At 36.7% G+C, this 22655-nt stretch overlaps 1 protein-coding gene across 24 annotated transcripts in view; it reads right to left on the bottom strand.

Annotated features, from left to right (window-relative positions):
• The window catches only part of NCOA1 (nuclear receptor coactivator 1), a 241285-nt gene that overhangs the window by 215845 nt on the left and 2785 nt on the right, over window positions 1-22655 (bottom strand). The window lies entirely within an intron of this gene.

The following is a 22655-nucleotide window of genomic DNA, read 5'->3' as shown; positions in this document are numbered from 1 at the left end:
TTTTACCACTAGAATAAAATATAAATTCCTCTACTTGGCATTTCAAGCTCTTTACAACCTGATCCCATCCTAACTTTCCAGTCTTATCATACATTACTCCATTCCATGAACTTTAAGTTCTAGTTATACTGGTTTTCTTGTTTCACACCCTTTATTTCATCTCCTAATTCCATTCCCTTTTGCTTTTTCTGGTCAACCCCAAACCTGGAATGCTCTTCAGCTTCACCTCCATCTTTCAGAATATCTGGCTTCCTTCAAGTCTCAATTCAAGCACTATCTTCTAGATGAGGTTTTCCCCAGATCTCTTTCTACCTCTACTACCACAATATCCCAGTTGTCAGTGCCTTACCCTACACAGGTTGTGAGAAGATGGGCGCTTTAATATACCATCAGGAAAGTTATGAATTCTTTAACAATTCTCAAAAATAATTTGGAATTACATGAGAAAAGTGACTAAACTGTTCACCTTCTTTGACCCAAGGCTACCACTACTAGACACTAATCAAGAAGATAAGTGACAAAAAGATCCCATATATAATAAAGTTTGTTGAAGCACTTTCCATAATAGCAAATTAAAAAAAAAACACCTGGAAACAAAGTACAATTGCATCAAATGAAGAATGACAACAATCTATATTATATGGATATTTTGGAATATTAAACAGTGACAAAAGGAATAATGAATATGAGGAATAAAAAGAAATTTTATACAAACAGATACAAAGTAAATAGAACCTAGAGAATAATAGATACAATAACTATAACTAATGCAAATACGGTTAGCAAAATTCAGATAAAATGTAATAACAAATGTTGCTAAACATTTCCTCACAATAAAGAAACATTGTACCATGAAAGCATACTGTTACATGCTCTATCAATCTTGGAGGCTTTATTAAGTAATCTGATTTACTTTTTTTTTAAGGGAGGGTGCTGTGGTATAAAAACAATGTATCAAAACATTTTAAAAATTAAATAATAGTGTCCTCAGAGCCAGAAAAAAATGCACATAAAATATTTCCTATTCAAAAGGATTTATCATCTGTCCATTCTAAAGCACATACTAGAATTCTTTTTTTGTCCATCTCTTCTTGATCAACAACCACTCACATGTTTTTTTTTAAAGGCAAAAATATTTGTAAGGCAGAAAACTTTTAAAGCTAAATTCTTCCTAGGTATTCTTACTTGAGAGAGATTTGCAAACCTGATAATTTGACAAATAGTGCAATGTACCACTGATGTGCTTTTATATAATAGAGGCATAATCTGCTCCAAGTTACAATAGTGTCTGGTGCTCTCTCTAAGGTCAGACACTCAGTTCAGCATTTCTTTATATGTGAGCAGTTGCAGTCTAGATTTTTTGGTTGTAACATTAAAGTTTTTGGGGTGGCTTTGTAAAATAAGTGATAAAAAGAAATAAATGGAAAAGTGAATCAGAACATAGAGTATTTAATCCAGAGTGGACAAGGATATACTTGTTTACTTACTCAAGAGAGAAAATATTGTGCCTTGTTTGTCAAGAAATTCGGCAGTAAAAACAATCTCCATTGCCATTTTGAATCAAAATACCCTAACTTAAGCAAATTGGACACCAATGAAAAACAAATTAAAGCATCCAAATTGTTGAAAAGTCTCAGTAGAGAACAATGGTTTTTCAAGAAAGTAAACTCGGAAAATTAGGTGGCTACTAAGGTTAGTTTTCAGATTTCTAAAGAAACTGCTGCTGCTGTTTTCAATTTTCTAAAGAAGTTGCTGCTGCTGGGAAGTCTTTTACTGAAGGTGACTTCATATAAAAAAAAGTATTTGCTGATTGTAATTCCTGGATTATGTCCCAATTTTAAAAAGGTGTTTTTGAGAAATAGTTTAATCATTAATTACACATTTACTTGGAAAGTGAACCGCTAAAAACCTGTATGTGGCCTGAAGAAGTTTAGCCTATTTTATTTTAGCCCTACCTACTGCCAAGGTGTGCAGGTCTGTTTTAAACCTGTTCTGTTGTTCAAATAAAAAAGGTACATTAAAATTAAGTTTAAATGACTACGTTAAATATTGGCCAAGTTGTAACTTATTTCACTAAAATATTATGTATATTCAACAAAGCTTGCAAAATAAATTTAATATTAAGTCTTACAAATAAAAAGCATGAGGTCTTATTGGACTACTTCTTTTCATTCTTAAAGAATATCCCACATAGCAAGTCACTTAATCCCAACTGCCCTACAAAAAAGCAAAAAAAAAAAAAAATGCTCAACCTACTCCCTTCTCTAGGGGTGGCTAGGTGGCACAGTGAATAGAACACCAGCCCTGGAGTTAGGAGGACCTGAGTTCAAATCTGGCCTCAGACACTTGACACACTTACTAGCTGTGTGACTTTGGCCAAGTCACTTAACCCCAATTGCCCTCCAGAAAAAAATATCCTACATAAAATATTAATAATTATCTTATAATTAGTTTTACAATTTTATATTTAGTACTTATAATTATAGGGAGAATAAAATCTTATGTTTTATAATTATATAATGAAAATTTTAATTTCAAGGTTTTGGAGAAGGTCAAAGGTTATTATAAGCATTTAATAAATCTAAAAGAATATTATAAATTGCATACTAAATTACCCTGGGAGATCACAATCTTTTTTTTTTTCATTGAAAGGGATTCATGGAACAACAATTACAAAAGATTGGGAACCACTGCTCTAGACAAATTATTTTGTTATACAAGATCAGAACAAAGAATCTCAGCTTCCTTGGCAAAATGAATCAGCAAAATCTTGTATAGGGAAAGGTGTAGTAGAAAGGGGACTGGTAGTCCCCAGTTTATACGACTTATACTAAATCTACTAGAACCCCCATTTATTATAAGATAAATATAATTATTATAAACATTTTAATTAAGGAATTAAGAAGTAGCTTGTGTGGCTTTCCCTAGAACTCCTGCCCCCACTGAACACACAGGAGGCACTAAAATTTCCTAGGTATCCTCTTAAGCTATAAACTAGAATGATAGATTTAAAAACTAAGGAAGGGAACTTAGTAGCAATCTAATCCAACCTGTACATGTTCACATAGGTTATGCATCTCTGTGCAGACATACACCACTGTACTATATACTACCTCTTCTTGATCTCTTTCCAGAAATCCTGCATTTCTGGAATCCTCAAGTCTGGATAATGACTGAACCTTGAACAGCCTGAGCCCCCTACCCCATTTGCTCAGTACAAACACAATCACTCTTTAAACCATGTTAGCCTTTCAGTTTGATCAGGTAAAGGTCATTCAAGGTTATGCCCTTCCTTCCTTATTTCAATGGTAGCAGAATTTTAAGGGTTAGGGGTAGAAAATTAAATCCCTAATGGAAAGAACTAAGTTATCACTTCATTCACATACAGTTGGGACTAATATCTTGAGAGAGCTGTGGCTGCATTTATCAAACTCATTCGCTTGGCTAAGACATGCTGGAAAAAAATCAACAGGGGCAATCACATTCCAATTCCATTCAAGAGCCCTATCAAGGGTTCAAAAGGATCAGTCATATTTTATCATTTAACAATTAGATTCACCATGACAGCTTCCAGTTTCCTTGTCTGAATATTTGTCACAGTTCTTCCATTAACTATATGAAGTTCAGGAGTGGGCTGTTTGTTGTCAAGTATGACATGGCCTAGTAGATAGAAATGGCCAGCTGGCTAAAAGATCATAAACAAAACCCTATCTTGGTCTGTGTGGAATTCCTGAAGCCATAATTTCAAGTATAGGTATACCTAAACTATAAAGTCATCCAGCTCAAAAGTTAGTACTTTTCCTCCACAGAAAATACAAAGAATCAAGGTCTTAGGTGGTTAACAAACAAGAAAGAGATAAGCCAAGGAGTTAATAAAGTCCAAAGGGGAAAAGCAGAATCATCTAATAGGAATTGTAGCTCATTAGCAGGTTCTGGTGAATAAGGGAGGGAGGGAAGAAAGGAAGGGAAGAAGGAGAGAAAGGGAGGAAGGAAAGAAGGAAGGATTTCCAAGGAAGAACAAAACAAAGAAATAATAAACAAGGAAGTAATAAAGGAAATCTTGTGTAGGGTCAAATTTAAAGACAATGAGCTGATACTACAAACTTGTCAAACATTTGTCATTTGAGAGCTTTTGGCTTCAACCCAACTTACCAAATTCCCACTCCCACTATCATGTGAGCTTCTGTGCCAAGTATATCTGCAGGGTAAGTACAGTTCTATCCTTTCATTCCTACTACCAGATCTTCCTACTCACTTGACTTATAACTCACCTTCATTCTAACTTCCAATTTTTCCTGTCCATAAGTAGTAGATGTTACTCTTTCTAGAAACACAGCTCTAACCATATCCCCTTCCTCCTTTAAAAAAAATTGCCAGTGGTTCCCCACTGTTTGTCAAATAAGATCTAAACTTTAGCATGGTATTAAAAGTCCTCTACAATCTGGTCTCATCCTCCTCTTCCAAAATTATGTCCCACTACTCCCTCACCTGCTTCAGCTAAACTAAAGGATTTCTGGTGTCCATGAAATAGTTCATGCTGTTTCACTCTCTGGAATTGGCAAAAAAGTCCATCTCAAATGCTACCTTCCTCATGATGTCTACTATAAATCCCTGTATTTTCTTTTTTTATGATTCATATTTTGCCTTATGTTACAGCTATGTGTGTACTTATTTTAGTGACATTGCTAAACTGCAGGCTCCTCCTTAAGGCCAAGAACTGTCTGATTAATCTTTGTATCTTCTATTATATGTAGCATGCATGGTTCCTTGTACATAGCACAGTTACTTGAACATAATAAGTACTCAATAAATATCTCAAGAATCTTTAGAGAGGGGAGTAAACACAATAAAGTAAAATGACAAAAGTACTTGATTTGAAGTGGAGTGCCAGGATATAAATTCCAGTTCTGCAATAGATTCCTTCTGTAATACTGGCAAGTTATTTTACCTCTCTGGGCCATGATTTACTCATAAATTCAGGGGGCTGGGTCACATGAACTCTGAATCCCCTTCCAGCTCTAAATTCTGTGTCAAATGCAGATTAAAAGCTAGTAGGCCAATTAAGCTACTACATAAAAGTGTGTGAAGGGAATTCATGAGAAATAAGATTTTAAAAACTGGTTTGAGCCCAACTGTAGAGGGTCTTGACAATAAAAACTAAGAAATTTTTATTTTTTTCTAGAGACTACAGAGAACTACTAAAACTTTTGAGCAGAGGAATAATGTGGTTAAATCTACACCTCAGGAAAATTAATTCTGGTAGCTTGTGTCCTAGGGAACAGGGAGACCAGAAGCAAGTGGACCAATCAATAGGCTACAATAAGGTAGGCAAATGGCAATGGGAGTTTAAACAGGCATAGTAGCAATAACAGTGAAAATAAAGAACTGCTCCAAGACATGTTGTAAAGGTAGAATAGACAAACTTGGTTAGAAATTCGATGGAGAATTTCCAATATGATTTGGAACTGAAAGTGCTTTGCAAAACAAATAACTTCTCCCATCCCTAAAAAAAATGCATCTGATCAAATGAGACTAAGAAGACAGTCAAGCAAGGAATATTGTAAAACTAAGAATATTCTTACATCTAAATTTTTTATCAGAAAAACATATCTATAAATTGAATGTGTCCCATTGCTATGTTTGTGTCAGCTATAGAGAAGATCAAAAAATATAAAATGGGTAATTTGGACTACATAAAATTGGAAAGGTTTTTTTTTTTTAACATAACCAATAGTTTAAAAAATGAAAGGGAAACAATTAACTGAGGGGGAAAAAATCTTTGTAGTAGTTTTCTCTGATAAAGATCTCATATCCAAGATATATAAGGGACTAATTAAAATAACTAGAAGAGTCATTCCCCACTAGTAAAAAAAAAAAAAGGCAATTTTCAAAGACAAAAATTCAAAGTATTGTGACCATATGAAAAAATGCTCCAAACGACCAATAATTAGTGAAATACAAATAAAAGCAACTTTGAGATTCCACTGCATGGGGCAGTTAGGTGGCGCAGTGAATAGAGCACCAGCCCTGGAGTCAGGAGGCCCTGAGTTCAAATCCAGCCTCAGACACTTAACACAAAACTAGCCGTGTGACCTTCTGCAAGTCACTTAACCCCAATTGCCCTCCAAAAAAAGGCAAAAAAAAAAAAAAAGAGAATCCACTGCACATCCATAAGATTGGCAGACAACAAAAAAGCAAAAATGACAAATATTGGAAAAGGCTGTAAGACAGGCACAGTAAAATGTACTCCTGGTGGAACTATAAATTAATCTAGCCATTCTGAAAAGCAATTTGGAACTATACCCAAAGAGACACTAAACTGTGATGATTCCATAACACTACTAGATCTATATCCCACCCTCACCTCCACAAAAAAAGCTCAAAGAAACAGGAAAAGGATCCACATGTACAATAATATTTATAGCAACTCTTTTTGTAATGGTAAAAAAAAAAACCTAGAAACTAAGCAAGGATCTATTAATTAATGAATGGCTAAACAAACTATGGCATGTGAAAATAATAGCACATTAGAGTTCAGTAACAATTTTAAAAGGGATGGTTTCAGAGAAACCCGTGAAGACTTGTAGGAACTGATATAGAATGAAATGAACAGAACCAGACAAAAAGCAATTAAGAAAGACTTAAGAATTCTGACTGATGAAATAAACAGTCTCAAGGAGGTACAAAATGGACATGGCCAACATGAGGATTTGTGTTGCTTCACTATGATTATTTGATACAAGGCCTGTTTGGGGTGATGGAGTTGTTGTTTTGCTTTTTTTCATTTTCAGTGTGAAAATTCAAGGGGAGACCAAAGTGGGTCTAGCATAAGTGTCATCAAAATGGAAAAAAAAATTTGGTCACTGATTCATTTTTCAAAAATGTACAGAAAACATGGTCAGTAGTATACACAGATAAGCAGGACAGCTTTGAAAATAAGAGAATGAATAAAAGAAAAACAAGCTATATACAATACAGATTCATAGCTTTATATATAATCCTCTTTGTTCTAATTTGCATAGGGAAACACTCTTTGGGTGTTAAGATTGAGGGGAAAAAAAGATAGACACACAACATGCTAAGGTAAACTGTCAAAATATTATTATTGCCATTTCACATAAGGAAACAGGCTCCAAGAGTTTGTTACTTTTCCAAGTTCAACCATTTGTTAAATACCTGCTATGGAAGTCTTCTTTATAATAGAGTTCCAACTTTGTAATAACAACATTCTCTCAGTGTTGTTATATAGACTATAACACAAAAACATTACAATCAGTAACAGGAAGGAGAAAAAAAAGACTGAGGGAAAGAACTCATGTACAAAAATAATTATAGCAATGTTTTTTACTGCAGCCAAAACCAGAAACAAAATGACTGCCTATCAACTGGGGAACAGATGAATAATTATGAAAGTAATGGGATAGTAAAACAAAAGGAATGCAGTCATAAAAACCTGGGGAAACTTATACGAACTGATGTTGAGTGAAGTGAACTAGAACAATTTAAATAACTATAATATTTTTAATGAAAAATAAATTTGAAAAATTTAGAAGTTCTGAACAATCACAACACCAGACAAATTGATCATGAAGGATGATGGTCAACCCACCAACTAACAAAGAGGTGGGGATCTGGAGGTGCAGAATGAGACAAATATTTTTAGACACAGACAATGTGTGGATTTGTTTCGCTTTACTATGATTATCTGTTATGAGATGGTTGTGTTTTGTTTCATTTTTTAAATGAGGAGGATATGTGAGGGAAAAGGTGTATTATTGGTATATATACCAATAATAGTAATACATAAAAGAGGGTCACAGTATAACTTTTTTTTTAAATAGAAGAACAAAAAAAAAGTTGTTCAGGAAACAGACAAGCAGGACATCTTGGAAACCAATGTGCTAATAAATTCATCATATAATTTTGAAAAAAATTCAAGCTGTATAGACTGTGCAAAATTTTCCCATATATTCCTTTTTCTATTCTTCTTTGTGTATGGAACTATATCTTTGTCAGTCTGTCAAGTTCAAAATAAAATTATGCTTTTAATAATAAAAATTATCCTTTTCAAAAATAATTGTCTGGATGTGGTAAGGGTTCGGTTTAGGTTAAGTAACAAATGTGTGGTGTACCCTGTCAACATCTTCAGAAGCAGAGAAGTATTCTAGGGTTAGAATTTGTCAAGGTAATAATGAGGGATTCACTATCTACCTTCATGAGCCTAAACTTTAATACTCCCCTTTGATCACTTAACTTCCTATCCTTCCATCTCGTCATCTGCCCCTCCACCTTTCTCCTAAACCTGTTCTTCACCCTTAAGGTCTCCCATTCCTCCATCCCTCCTCCTCTCCCGTTCCATTACCCCTATGTTCTGTCTTTACTTTTCTCCCTTCACAATCTTCAGTCTAAAGAAGACCAATTCAATTATAGTATCAATTGTTCCTTTATCCTGTCACCACTAACACTTTGCAAAATCCCAAACTTCTGTTACCTACACATTTCTCTACTCTGAACACTACTGGAAAAATTCATGCAATCCATGCTACTAGAGACCACTACAAATCTATGTCTATCCAATCACCATGCTCACTGCTGAATAGTGATGTCATAATACTTTCCTAATTGACACTCCTGGACCTCTCTGAAGATTATGACACTGCTAACCACACCTTCCTACATACTCTCTTTTCCTTGGTTCTGTGACACTGTTCCTTCATGGTTCTACTATCTTTCTGACCATTCTTTCTCAATCTCCTTTACTAAATAGTTTAGGCTGGCTAGCCACTAGAATCCTCAAGTTCTGAAATGACTTGCTATTTATTCTGTCTACTATGACAGTATCCAGCCAATCCTGTGAACTATTTCTTCATCCAATAGTTTTCATACCTTCCAAACTAAAGACCTAAATTATGCCTTTGACTGATTCAGCAGAGGTGTTCTCATCTGATAAAATGATACCACAGCTAGAGTATCTTTAAGTGAATGGGTGACTAAATGATTCAGTGACCCCCACACTTATACTTGTCTCCTCCCTGTCCCTATCTACTCAGTTAACATTTCCTGCTATGCATACTTCCACATCTCTAGCATCACTCCCCCTCTTTCCATTCACACAAACACCACCATACTTCAGGCCCTCTCAAATGGACTTTTGCAATTAACTCTTAATTGATCGCTTTGCTTCTAGCTTCTCCCATTCCAACCCACTGACCAAACAACTGCCAAAATAATCTTCCTAAAGTGAAAATCTCACTATATCACTCTCCTGCTCAAAAATATAAAGTGACTTCCTGCTGCCTCTAGAATAAAATATTAAATTTCTCAGTGTGGCATTTCAAATTCCCCACAATCTGGCCCCAACCCATCTTTCCAAACTTATTTTATGCTATTTCCCTTTATGCACTCTACATTCCAAACTTTCTGTTTTTTGAACTCAGCATTCTAGCTCTGGACTACTGGTAGTCAGCTGCATTGCTTGGACTGGACTCCACCATCATTATGCTCCTAGGAAACCTCTTTACCAGGAAACTCAGCATCCTTTGGGATTACATTAGTTTTAGTACTCACACTTCTTCAATACCCTCAGTGCCATCTGCCCCTCTGATTTGAGGGCTACAGGACAGAGCAAAGAACTCCTCCCCAAAACTCCACTTAAAAAGGCTCACAGGCCAACTAACTCTTTATTTCCCATCAGTTACACTCCCTGGATTGGACTCTATCATGTCCAGAGTCCAGAGTGAGCAAGGTACTCTCACTCCCCTTTCAGCTTGCCTTTGTGTATGGTTTTCCCTCATTACACTGTAATCTCCTTTATTTCTATCTACTTAGCACAGTGTTTTTCCAATGCCTGGAAAATAGCAGATGTTTAAAAATGTTTATTGACTGACTTCTATGCTCCATGCTTTCAATGCCCTCTCTTCCTCACTTCTTTCTCTAAAAATCCTGAGCTTCTTTCAAGGCTCAGCTCATCTCCCATTGTCTTTAGTTGTTAAATGCATCCTCTCAAGTTCCTTTTATTTATTTATCTGAGGGCATCATCATCCTCCCAGTTATCCAGGCTCCCAATCTAGGTGTCATACTCAATTCCTCACTCTCCCTCACTTTCCCATATACAATCTTTTGCCAAATCCTATCATTCCAACTTTACAACTACTCTTATATCAATCCCATCATTTCCTGACAATTCTCTCACCGTGCTACAAGCCCCCATAATCTTAAGCCTGGAATACTGGCTGCTTTCTTGCCGCATGTTTCCCTCCATTCCATTCTATTCTCCACTCAGCTACCAAAATGATCTTCCAAAAAGTCCAGGTGTGACCATGTCACCTCCCTACTCAATAAACTCTTAAGGGCTCCCTATTTCCTTCAGAATCAATCATAAAATCCTATTTGGTTTTTAAAGACCTTAACAAACTCGTCCCCCTTCCTACCTTTATACTTTACACTCAATGACACTGGCCCTCGCTATTCCTTGAACTATATTCTTTAACTTCCAACTCCAGGCATTTTCACAGACTATCTCCCATGCTGTACCATGAAATATTCTCAACCCACCTCATCTCCACCTCTTAGCTTTCCTGGCTTCCTTCAATTTCAAGCTAAAATCCCACCTTCTGGAAGAAGCATTCCCCAAAGCCCTTTAATGCTAATTCCTACCCAATGAGATTGCCTTCAATTTATTCTGTATATATTAAATGTACATACTGGTTTGCATGTTGTCTCCCCCCAATCCCTGTAAAATATAAGCTCCTTAATTTGGAACTATGCCAAAAGGACTATAAAACTGTGCATACCCTTTGATCTAGCAATGCCATTACTAGATCTGTATCCCAAAGATATCATGAAAAAGGGAAAAGGAACCATATGTACAAAAATATTTATAGCAGCTCTTTTTGTGGTGGCAAAGAATTGGCAATAGAGGGGATGCCCATCAATCAGGGACTGGCTGAATAGGTTGTGGTATATGAATATAATGGAATACTATTGTTCCATAAGAAATGATGAGCAGGCAGAATTCAGAAACACCTGGAAAAAACTTACATGAATTGATGCTGAGTGAATGAGCACAACCAGGAGAACATTGTATACAATAACAGCAACATTGCATGATGACCAATTTTGACAGACTTAGCTCCTCTTAGCAATACAATGATCTAAGACAATTCCCAAAGACTCATGATGGAAAATGCTATTCACATCCAGAGAAATAACTATGGAATCTGAATGCACACTGAAGCATATTATTTTCTCTTTTCTGTTATTATTTTTTTCTTTCTCATAGTTTTTCCTTTTTGTTCTGATTCTTCTTTCACAACATGACTAATTTGGAAATATGTTTAATATGACTATACATACATACATATATATCCTATATCAGACTGCATGTGATCTTGGGGGGGGCAAGGGGAGGGAGAAAGAATTTAGAATTCAAACTCATAAAAAAATGAATGTGAAAACTAAAAATAAATTAATTTTTTAAAAATATGAGTTCCTTGAGGGCAAGGACTGTTTTTCATTGCTGTCCTTGCAACCATAAACCTTTATAAACTGCTGCTGAATTAACTAGAGAAAATTAATGCTATATTACTCTAAACACAGGAAACTTCTGAATATGCTTGGTCATCATCTGCAAATTTCTCCTGCCTTCCAATCATGCCAAGTCTTGCCCATTCCTTCTCTACAACATCTCACACCTATCCTCTTCTTTCCACTCATAAAGCCACCACTCTTATTCAAGTTCTCACCAACCTGTCCTTGTATTACTACAGTCTAGCACCATGGGCACTTAATAATTTAATTTAGTAGACTGGGGATTGGTAATGGGGTGCACCCATAAATAGGGTGCTTGTATTGAAAGAAAAATATGTAAGTATAGAGAAAAAAAAAACCCAGCAAATATAGGATGCATCCAGATTTGACAAACAAGAAACCAGTATTTGGATCAATATAATATCTAGAATAAAAATGACAAGTACCAGGAGGAGTTAGAATTTGTTTTACATTTTAAAGGAAACAACACATGAAAAGGTTCTGAAGCAAATTTAGTTTTGTTGTTGTGTCAGGTAGGGAGGTAGGTAGCAAGCAAAATGTGTAACAAAAACTGTATAAATACAATAATGAGAAAACAGGTTCCTAGAAAAGGAAAAAAGGATTAAAATGCTAGGGTGAGGAGGAGTTCAGACTTGATATCCTAGGCAAAAGGAAGCCACTGTTGAATGAGAATTGCCATAATAAAAGGTGTTTGAAAAAGACCATTTTAGCAGCTACACTGTAGCATGGAATAAAGAAAAGACTTGTTTTAGTCGTGTCTGACTCTTCATGACCCCACTTGGGGTTTTCTTGGCAATGATACTGTAGTGGTTTGCCATTTCCTTCCCCAACTCATTTTAGTGATGAGAAAACTGAGGCAAACAGGGTTAAGGGATTTGCTCAGGGTCACATAGCTTAAGTGTCTGAGGGCCACATTTGAACTCAGGTCTTCCTGACTCCAGGTCTGGCACTTTATCTACTTTGCCACCTAGCTTCCCTCAAAGAAACCAGAGGCAAGGAATTATGAGGACAAGAGAGAAATGACTATGAGTTGTGTAACTGGAAAAAAAAAAACCAACCCAAATCACAAGGACAGAATCAATAGAATTTAGATTACATCATAGAATCTTGAAAGTTGGAAAGAACCTCAGATGTTAACTTGAATTCCTTCTATAATATCCTCAACAAGTGGTTTTTTCAGCCTCTGCTTGAAGCCCCCCAGTAACAAGAAACTCATTAACTTACAAGGCAACCAATACCACCTTGGGACAACTTCATTAGGAAGTTCCTCCTAATATGGAGCTGAAATCTACCTCAATTCTCTGTAACCTCCTCTCAATCTGTCCTAGTTCCGACCTCTGGGGCCAAGCAAAATAAAACTAATCTTCATGTGACAGTCCTTCAAATACTCAAAGACTAATCATATCAAACCCTTTCTACAAATCAAATAAATATTCCCAGTTTCTTCAGCCATTCTCAAGACTGTGAAGTCCTTCCATCATCTTAGATGCCCTACAGTTTGATGTCTTTCCTAAAATGTGACACTCAGAACACAATACTCCAAATGTCATTTAATTAGGAAAGAGTACATAAGAATTATAATCTACTTTTGGGAGCTGATAGAGGGAGGGGGAAGAGGGAAGAGTGGATAGAAAGCCAATGTCAGAGCCAGAAAGATCTGGGTTCAAGCGTCACCTTTGATGCACAGTAGCTATATGACCTTAGTCAAGGCCCGGTACACTAGGTAACACCCAAAAACTATAAATTGCAGAGAAGATGCTGACCTGCATTAGTAGAGAAAATTTCCTCATCTAGGAGTTCTCTATGCTGCCAAGGAAATCAAAGTTCTAATACCTATCCACTTATCTATTTTAGAGGGGATGTTATTCTTCTATTAAAGTAGCCTGAGACTGACTTTTTTTTTTTACTCCAACATCACCAAGTTGACTGATATGAGATGATATGATTTACCCAACCCCTTAGGTCATCTTTCTGGATCCCTATTCTGTCATCTGAAGTACTAGTTATTCCTCTACCAATTAAACATGCCCCTTTTACCTTTCATCTAAATCACTGTTAAGCATTTTTATCAAAAAATAACCAAAGAGACCCCCAACCAACAGACTCATAGGACATCCCAGTATTTCCAATAAGCAAGGTTTCTGGGGCTGGGGCTGGGGCTGGAGCTGCATGTGTGACTGCAGTAGCTGGAGGTGGCAGGTGCTGTGCATGGAAACATTTGTGAGATGGCTGCAGATTTTCCTGAGTCTATTACTCCCGACTGCAAAGGAAACCTGAAAAGCAATACCAGCTTAGACACATTTTACTTATCCACTTCAGGTCCTTTACTGCTAGAGGTTTACTGTGATTTTGCTAATTAGAGACAGTAGTTAGAAAAGAATTTTCCAAATGAATTTGCAAAGCTCACTGTACAAAATTCACCTAAGTAAGAATATGGAAATCAGGAATGTCAAGAAATGGCAGAAGATGGGGGTGGCTAGGTGGCACAGTGAGTAAAGCTCCGGCCCCAGAGTCAGGAGAACCCAAGTTTGGTTCCGGCCTCAGACACTTAACACCCACACAAAAAAACTAGCCATGTAACCTTGGGCAAGTTACTTAACCCCAATTGCCCTCCAAAAAGGCAAAAAAAAAAAAAAATGGCAGAAGAGAAAGAGAAGAAAAGCAAAAGTCAAATCTCTCTCTCTCTCTCTCTCTCTCTCTCTCTCTCTCTCTCTCTCCCCCAAAAGAAGGCTACAACAGCCAAAATTCCTAGCAAAGAAGAAATATATAAGAGTGTGTTGTGTGGCTTTGCAACTTTCAAAATTGACCTTAAAGAAGCAGCAAGGTTTTTTGTTCAGAAATTCTCATGTGGTAGCTTAGTTACAGCAAAGGATGAAATCATCTTTCAGAGAGACTTTACAGATAACATTTTGGATGTAATTCAGAAGTGGCCAGAGGTGGATGGAAACAGTTCCAAGGTACTTGGAAAAGAAAAGAAGTGACTTAAAAAAATTTTTTTTTCTGTATTTAATGATCTAAATAGCCTGTAGCCAAAAAAAGCAAGATCTTTAAAAATATTTCTATTTATGGGACGGCTAGGTAGCACATTGAACAGAGTGCCAGCCCTGGAGTCAGGAGGACCTGAGTTCAAATCCGACCTCAGACACTTAATACAAAAACTAGCAATATGACCTTGGGCAAGTTACTTAACCCCAATTGCCCTCCAAAAAAAAATATTTCTATTTATCTTACAGTAAAAGAGCAGACTACCCTCACCCTTTGTCATTTCACTGTTGCATACAAGACTGCTTGCTTTTTCATATGTTTTATTTTTTTAAATCTGCCCAAGTCTAATAAACGGAGAAATCTGTCATGCTTATGTATGGAACAGAAATTTAGTTAAGTAAAAACTTTTGATCAAAAATGGGGCCAAAGTACTAGAGCAAAGTGCCACCAGAAAAGCCCATCAGGCTGACATCAATCCATTAATCAACACACTTTACATCCAGTCATTTAATGAGTTATTATAAGTCCAGTCTACTTATACTATCATCCTGTCGATATTTCTCCATCTTTTTCCAAGGACACTGAGAGAAGCTGTCAAACACCATGTTAAAATGCAGGTATCAGTTTCCCTAATCTATCCATCTAGTGACAATTAGTTTAAAATATTAGAAAAAGGTACGGCCAGGTAGCACAGCAAGTAAGAGCACCGGCTCCAGTGTTGAGAAGACCTGGAGATCAAATCCCGGGCTCAGACACTTAGCACCCACCCAGAAACACCTGGCCATGTAACCTTGAGCAAGTTACTTAACCCCAATTGCTTAGGGGCGGCCAGGTGGCTCAGCGAGTAAGAGCACCCGCTCCAGTGTTGGGACGACCTAGAGATCGAATCCCAGGCTCAGACACTCAGCACCACACCCAGAAATAACTGGCCGTGTAACCTTGAGCAAGTTACTTAACCCCGATTGCTTTAAAAAAAATAAAAAAAAAATTAGAAAAAAGGACAAAGGCTGAAAATGACTCTTTGTGGATCTAAGAGACGAAAAGATGCATTACTTTGCCAGTCATAATATAAGAAGCCTAGAACCATCTTAATTCATTCTTTATTTCCCATCCCTAACATAATTACATACCTTTAAATAAGAGATATTTAAAGGGTAGTGAAGACATTATATTTCTTTTGCATATTCTTCAAGAATTTAATACAGAGCTTTAAAAAATTACTAAAAGTTCTGACTAAAAGTCTGACCACTGAGATAGATTTTACCTCAGAAGATGTGTCTATCAATTTAATTTCTCTATTCCATAAAGGCAGTGTACTAAGCCGGGCTTATAACTATGAAGACAAAATATGACAACAAGGAAGTCTAAAGTGTGGTGGGAAAGGAGAATTAAGAGGAGTAAAAATGACAAACCCTCCCTCCTATAATCAGAGATAACTAAGTGATCAATTTTTATCTTACCACTATAAAAAATTAGAGGTCCTTCCAATTTCTCTTATGGAATAGACAGTCACAGGGTTCAAAAGATTCCAAAGCTGCATGACTACACATATATGATTCGTATTCTATATGTATAATCTGTATATGTATCTGCTTGCCTTCTCAAGGAGCAGGGAGGGGAGGGAGAGAATTCCAAAGTTAAAATTTTTATATGTAACTGAGGGAAAAAAATAAAATAAGAAAAAAATTCATTAGCAACCTATAGCTTTGTTCTGGCATCAAATTATTTCCTTCTGAATAAGGTAAAATACAAGATGGGATTCTCCAAGGACAGCAGTCCTGGTAGTGGCATAAGACTGTTAAATATTTGGGGATAAATTCCCATCTATTCTACTTGATTTTCTGGAGTTGTATCTATATAGGTATTGCCTCTCCCAAATGAAGTTCATCAATCTCACCATCATGCTGCTAATTCAAGTCTTGATTGATACCACCTCCCTCAACCTCCTTTCCCCTCTGACTGGAGGGTTGGTCAGTGAAGTACCAAACTTCTCCCACAATGCCTTCCTTTATACATGGCAGAAAACAGGACTTTTTGACTCACTCCATTCTGCATCTGCTGCTCTACCTAGTTTCAACTCTAAAGAACATGATGTCCCCAGCGCCAGGTCCCTTCCCTCCCCTTACTTTTGGTGTGTGAGCTCCCCGCATTAGATCATAAACTCCCTGAGGACTGTCTTCTATTTGATTGTATCCCTAGCACTCAGCACAGTGTCTGACATATAATAGGTGCTTAATAAATGTTTACTGGATATTGGATAGTGAGCATTAATACCATCTCTAATATAGGAAATTTATAAGCACTTACTGTGTGCCAGGTACAGCTATAAGTGCTTCAACTTGAACTAGAGGCACAACTAGCTAACTCCATGCCTACATACAAGTACCTGGTACTCCATACACATCTTTTTGCCCAAATTTGTAGAAGCAACTCATGAGAGCAAAATCTCTCCAAAACAAAAGGTTAGGATGGTAGTAAATGATGAGTGAGTAAAATGTGACCAACCCTCCATTTCTATGCCAACTGTTACCTACACAGTAGACAAGCCAGTCCAACTAAAGCAGCAAAGCACCTTGAGGAAGAGTGTAGATGCAATATGTTCCAGGCAAGTCAAATCACCACCACCACCCTGATCATCATCTCCCCTCAAACCCTGATGGGGACAGGCCAGGACCCTGAGCTCAAGAGCCTTGGAAAAGGCAATGTTTTCAGCCCAGTGCCCTCAGTCATTATCCTGGAAAGCAGTCTTTGTGGAGATGCAGTCTGGTCACTACTCCTGCAGGTGTTAAAGCCAAAGCTACTGAACACCAAGAAAAGAAAGTTCTTGTGATCAGTTCAAAATAATATGAATTTTATCAGTAAAAATTACATCAAATGAGAGGCAACTGCTTTGCTGCTGCTCTATAAGGACCACAATAACCATCCATTTGACTTGTAGCTGAAACTTTTCACATGTGTTGTCTCCCCTATTAGAATGTCAGCTCCTAAAGAATAGGGACTGCCTTATTTTTCTATGTATATCCTCATCACTTAGCACAGTGTTTTTCACTTAGTAAGCTCTTAATAAATGTTATTCATTCATTCATCCAAAGGTACACCAAACAACAAGTAAGGATGAGAGGGAAAGGTTTGAATCTAAAAAAGTTATTACTAAATGTGATTAAAAATCAGCTTCCCTTTGAAAAAAAAGTCAGAATTAGCAAGCCCAGGAGTTACAAAATATATACTTAGTAACCCACTGGTCACTACCCTCAAATATCTAAAAAGAAAGGTAGAGAGGCAAGAGTAATTTTCCTTGTGCACCAAACAAGTAGGCAAGGGCATAAATAACTCTTCAAATTTGCAAATGGAACAAACATTCCTATGCCTCTCCAGCTGCTCATGCAGCCCAGAACTAGAGAAGGATAGAAAGGTGTTAATTTTTAAAAGGGGGCTGGGGTGGGGAGACTCACCAGATGGAACAGCTCAAAAGAACCCAAGAAACTACTTAATGGCTTTGTGACTATTATATTCAGCAAGAAATTGTTAATGCCATGGCAGCTGCTATGGGAATCCCAAGAATCTCCTAAACACCATAAATGCTGGTCATTCATCTTTCCCTGCTGCCTACAAACAAGCCTAGGTGTCCTCCATACTTAAAATTTCACTTATATCTCTCAGTTAAAAGACCGCAAAAATGTTCCTCTTCTAAGAATTAATTTCACTTTCTCTCCTCTGACTTCTTAACCATTTGCAATCTGGCTTGGGGCTTCACTGAATTGAAATTGCTCTCAAAGTCACCAAAGATCACAAATGCTAAATCCAATGACCTTTTTAAATGTATTATACTTACATTTTCAAAATCCTTATCCTTCTTAATCTTTCTTACAGCACTTCAGAGTGTTTACAATCTTCTCCTGAATACTCTCACCTCCCAGATATTTGGTGGCACACCACTCTTGGTTATCTTCCTACCTGTCTGACTACTTCTCAATCTCCTCTGCTAACTCATCATCTATGTTATAAGGAATACTGGTCAAGAGCTGGAAGGGACCTTAGAAGCCACATAGTTCAAATGCCTCATTTTATAGATAAGAAAATTTGGTCCAAGAGAGGTTGAGTGACCTTGCCCAAGGTCATACTAGCTGTAAACATTAGGGACAGGGCTTTAATTCAGGTCCTCTGACTCCACTATACCATACTGCCTTTTAAGGGTCTTCAGATCTAAGGTCTAGTGAAACCTCCTACACAAGACCTTTCTTGATTCCACCTACCAAGTTATATTTTAGATAGATAGGCAGATAGACAGAGTATTTACTTGTATGTGTATATTTTACCCCAAAGGAAAAAAAACAAATTACTTGAAGAGAGGGACAGTTTCATTTTTGTCTTTGAATCCCTCTAATATAGTACCTGGAACACAGGAGGCATATAATATATGGTTGTTGATTGAAGAATGTGCTCTATACTGATCTTCCCACTCAGGATGCCATGGACAAAACATAATATAATCAGAACCATGGTCAGATAATTCCAGATAGTCAAAGGAAAACAAAGGAAAGGGATGTGCAGTCACAAGAGACTTATAAGGAAAATGAAAGCAGGGAGAATAGTGAAAGGTCTCTAAAGAAGAAAATTAACTGTTTATATGTAGTATGCTGAAGAAAAGCAGCTTGTCATGGTGGAAGGAGCAATGACCTTAGAGTCAAGAAGACTTGAATTCAAATTCAGTCTGACACTTCTCAACTGTATGAACATAGATGGACCCAGTCAGTGCCCAAAACAACTCAATAAGCTATGAGATCTACATTAGTAGAGGAAGATTCCACACTGGGAGTTCCCTCTATAAATTTAGTCCTCAAGCTAAACCAAAAAATTTAAAAACAAAACCCAAAAAACAATCAAACAAAATTTTGAGAAATATCCCATTCTCCCACACTTGCCCCTGAAATTCAGCACTACTATTTCACCATTCTATATACTGGTCTCATCTCAGACAACTTTTGACTATACATAAAGAATACATGCAGATTGGGGGAGCCAGGTAGCACAGCAAGTAAGAGCCCCCAGTGTCGGGATGACCTGGGGATCGAATCCAGGCTCAGACACTTAGCACCCACCCAGAAACACCTGGCCGTGTAACCTTAAACAAGTTACTTAACCCCAATTGCTTAGGGGCAGCCAGGTGGCTCAGCCAGTAAGAGCACAAGCCATCTGGGCTCAGATACTTGGCCCTGTAACCTTGAGCAAGTTACTTAACCCCAATTGCTTAAAAAAAAAAAAAAGAATACATGCAGATTACAATAGTTTCAAAGCATTTAACTTTATTTTATCTCTCCATATTATAAAAAATGAAGCCACACATATTAGACATCGTGGCAACTTAATTTTCAAATGTACCAAAGGGTTAACACACACTTAGGAAACTACAGTAACAAAAAAATTTAAAGTTTGATACCAGGATACCAACAGCAAGCACTTCTGGAGCATTACAGCATTCTGGCATAAGCAAATTCTGGGATCGTTACAATCTGCTGCTTCTGTTTTCAGCCCAGATTTCTAGAACTGAAACATAAGAATTGGGAAAAATACAACTGCTGGCAGAAAGGGGGAAAGAAAAAAAAAACACTGTCTATATCCCCCTGGCATAAGTGGAATAGTAACCATAAGCTGTACCAAATACCACCATTTTTCCCTCAACAAAACTAGGACACACACACACACACGAACTAAAATATTTCCTTGGCTCAAACTACACAAAATACAGTTTAAAACCCACAATCCTACAGATTTTCACAGAGAGAAACAGGAGAGGGGTTAGCCATAAACCATGTAAAATTGAAGTTTTGTTTCTCACAAATCAAATTGTGCTTATGCTAGTACAGCTAATAGAAAAGTAGCACAAAGCCTAGAAAAATCTTCAAGAACTAAGTACCAGTTTGTGCCTCACAGGCAGAGATTCTTTACTACAGAGCATTTCATTCTCTCTCTCTCTGAATTATGGATCTTCTTCCCTCTAGCCAAGAAACATTTTGGAAAAGAAACAGAAAGGGAAAAAAGCCTTATTCTGTCAGCAATCACAAGTTTATAACTCATGTTTTTGCCCTTAACAAGTCCTGGGCCTGAATTAATGTACTTTTTAACTTTATCTTCATTAAAAGTCAATATATCATTTTGAGAATGATCATGGTAGAGGTGAAACACTTGAGTTTTGCACATAAAACATTTATTTCAGTGGGTAAAATCTCATTACTACTAACCAAAAACAATTTGTAATTTTAAATGCCAAAGAACAAACACACACACAAAACTTTCCTTTCACATTATCCTCAATATGAAGAAATCTGACCCCCTTCCCACATCATACACGTCTGTGAAATAAGCTGAGGGGCCCCTTTGGCCAAGATTTTTTTTTTTAAAGAATAAACCTTGAACCACTCCCAGAACATGAGGCAGCCCCCAAGCAATTTAACCCTTAATAGTCACATAAAATGCTCCTCTTTTAAATACTCAGAACTCTTTAGCCTTCATTTCAGTAATATATTATTCTAACATTTGAGGATTTGCTTTGCACACAGGGGTCAAAAATTATTTGCTGAATTCATTCACTAACTATAGGAGAGAAAGCAACAAGGAATCATCCCAAATAGATAAAGTGCTCCCATAATTCACCCTTATCATCAAGAAAAGAAAAATATCCAAAGTTCTAAGAACCTTTTATTGAACATCATAATGACTTTAAATCATACATTTTTCACTAAGACAGTTATATCTTCAACAGCCTCAACTACTAACACCAATAAAAGACTATAAAGGTCATAAAGAAAGGAATCCAGATATTGACAAGTTTTTCTCTCTACCCTAACTGAAAGCTTTTATTGTCACAGAAACTTTTTTTAAAAAACCTAATTAGAGATTTCACTAATTTATGGAATTACAGATGAGGAACTTCCTCTACCAATTGGTGTAAACACCTTTGAAACTTAAGAATTTTAGAGAGTTGCCTGGGGCATTGAGAAATTAGATAACTTGCCCTTAATCATATAGCCCCAAAGTGTCAGAAACAGACTTGAACCATGGCTTTCTGGCTTAACTCTTGTCTTCAGGGAGGAAGCATACACAGAACTCTATGGCATACACAGAGCCAAAGAATATCAGTTGGAAAAGTATCAGAGATAAAGGAGGTAACAGATTCAAGATTCAAAATGAGATCCACGTTCTTGGTCATGGACAATTATGAGAATTTGTTTTACTTTACTATGCATATTTGTTACTTAGGTTTTGAATGTGTTTTCCTTTTAAATTGAAGGTAAAGGGAGAGAAAATAAATGGTTGTTTGTTGAAAAATAAAATAAAAACTCTAAAAAAAGTCAGATGTCACCCAATCCAAACCATACAAGAATAATATCATTTATAGAATCTACCTGAAGACTTCCAGTGATGGGAACACACTACCTCCAAAGGGTAACCAACCTTAAGTATTAGGAAGCATTTCTTAATAATGAAGAGGCAAATGTCTGCTTCTGACATTTCCATCCAATTCCCTCTATTTCTGTCCTCAAGAGCCAAGCAAAACAAGTCTTTCAAATTCCTAAAGATGATGATCATTTTCACAGGTTACTCCTCTCTTTTAATTATTACTTAACAAAAAAACCCAAATCATATTCATATTATCATGAGATAGCTTAAAATATTCAAAAGAATTAAGAAACACTATATTCTACGATAAATGAAGGTCACCCACAAGGATATTTTGTATATTGTAAGCCCCTTGAAGGTAGGAAATATTTTTGCCTTTGTATCCCCACTGTCTAGCACATGGCCACCACATGCTAAACATCTGCAGAACTGAACTGGTGAAACTTCATTATCAGCAGAACATTGCTCCATCTTCTAGATACAGAACTCTGAAACTTAGCTCTGATCACAATCTAGGCAGCTAGTTGACACATTGGATAGAATGCCAAGCCTGGAATTAGGAAGACCTCAAACCCAATCTCAGACCCTTCCTAGTTATATGACCTTTGGCAAATCATTTAACCTCTACTTGTCTGAGTTTCCTCAACTGGGAAATCTTCAATGGGGAAAATAACAGGTTTTATATTCCAACATGAGGACCAAAGGAAATAATATTTGTAAAG

Source organism: Petaurus breviceps, unplaced genomic scaffold, assembly GCF_028583685.1.
Source record: "Petaurus breviceps papuanus isolate PSGF00001 unplaced genomic scaffold, PetGlider_PUasm1.0 90845, whole genome shotgun sequence".
Classification (NCBI taxonomy): Eukaryota; Metazoa; Chordata; class Mammalia; order Diprotodontia; family Petauridae; genus Petaurus; species Petaurus breviceps.
Note: the sequence above shows the minus strand (reverse complement) of the source record. Positions and strands in the feature narration are given on the sequence as shown.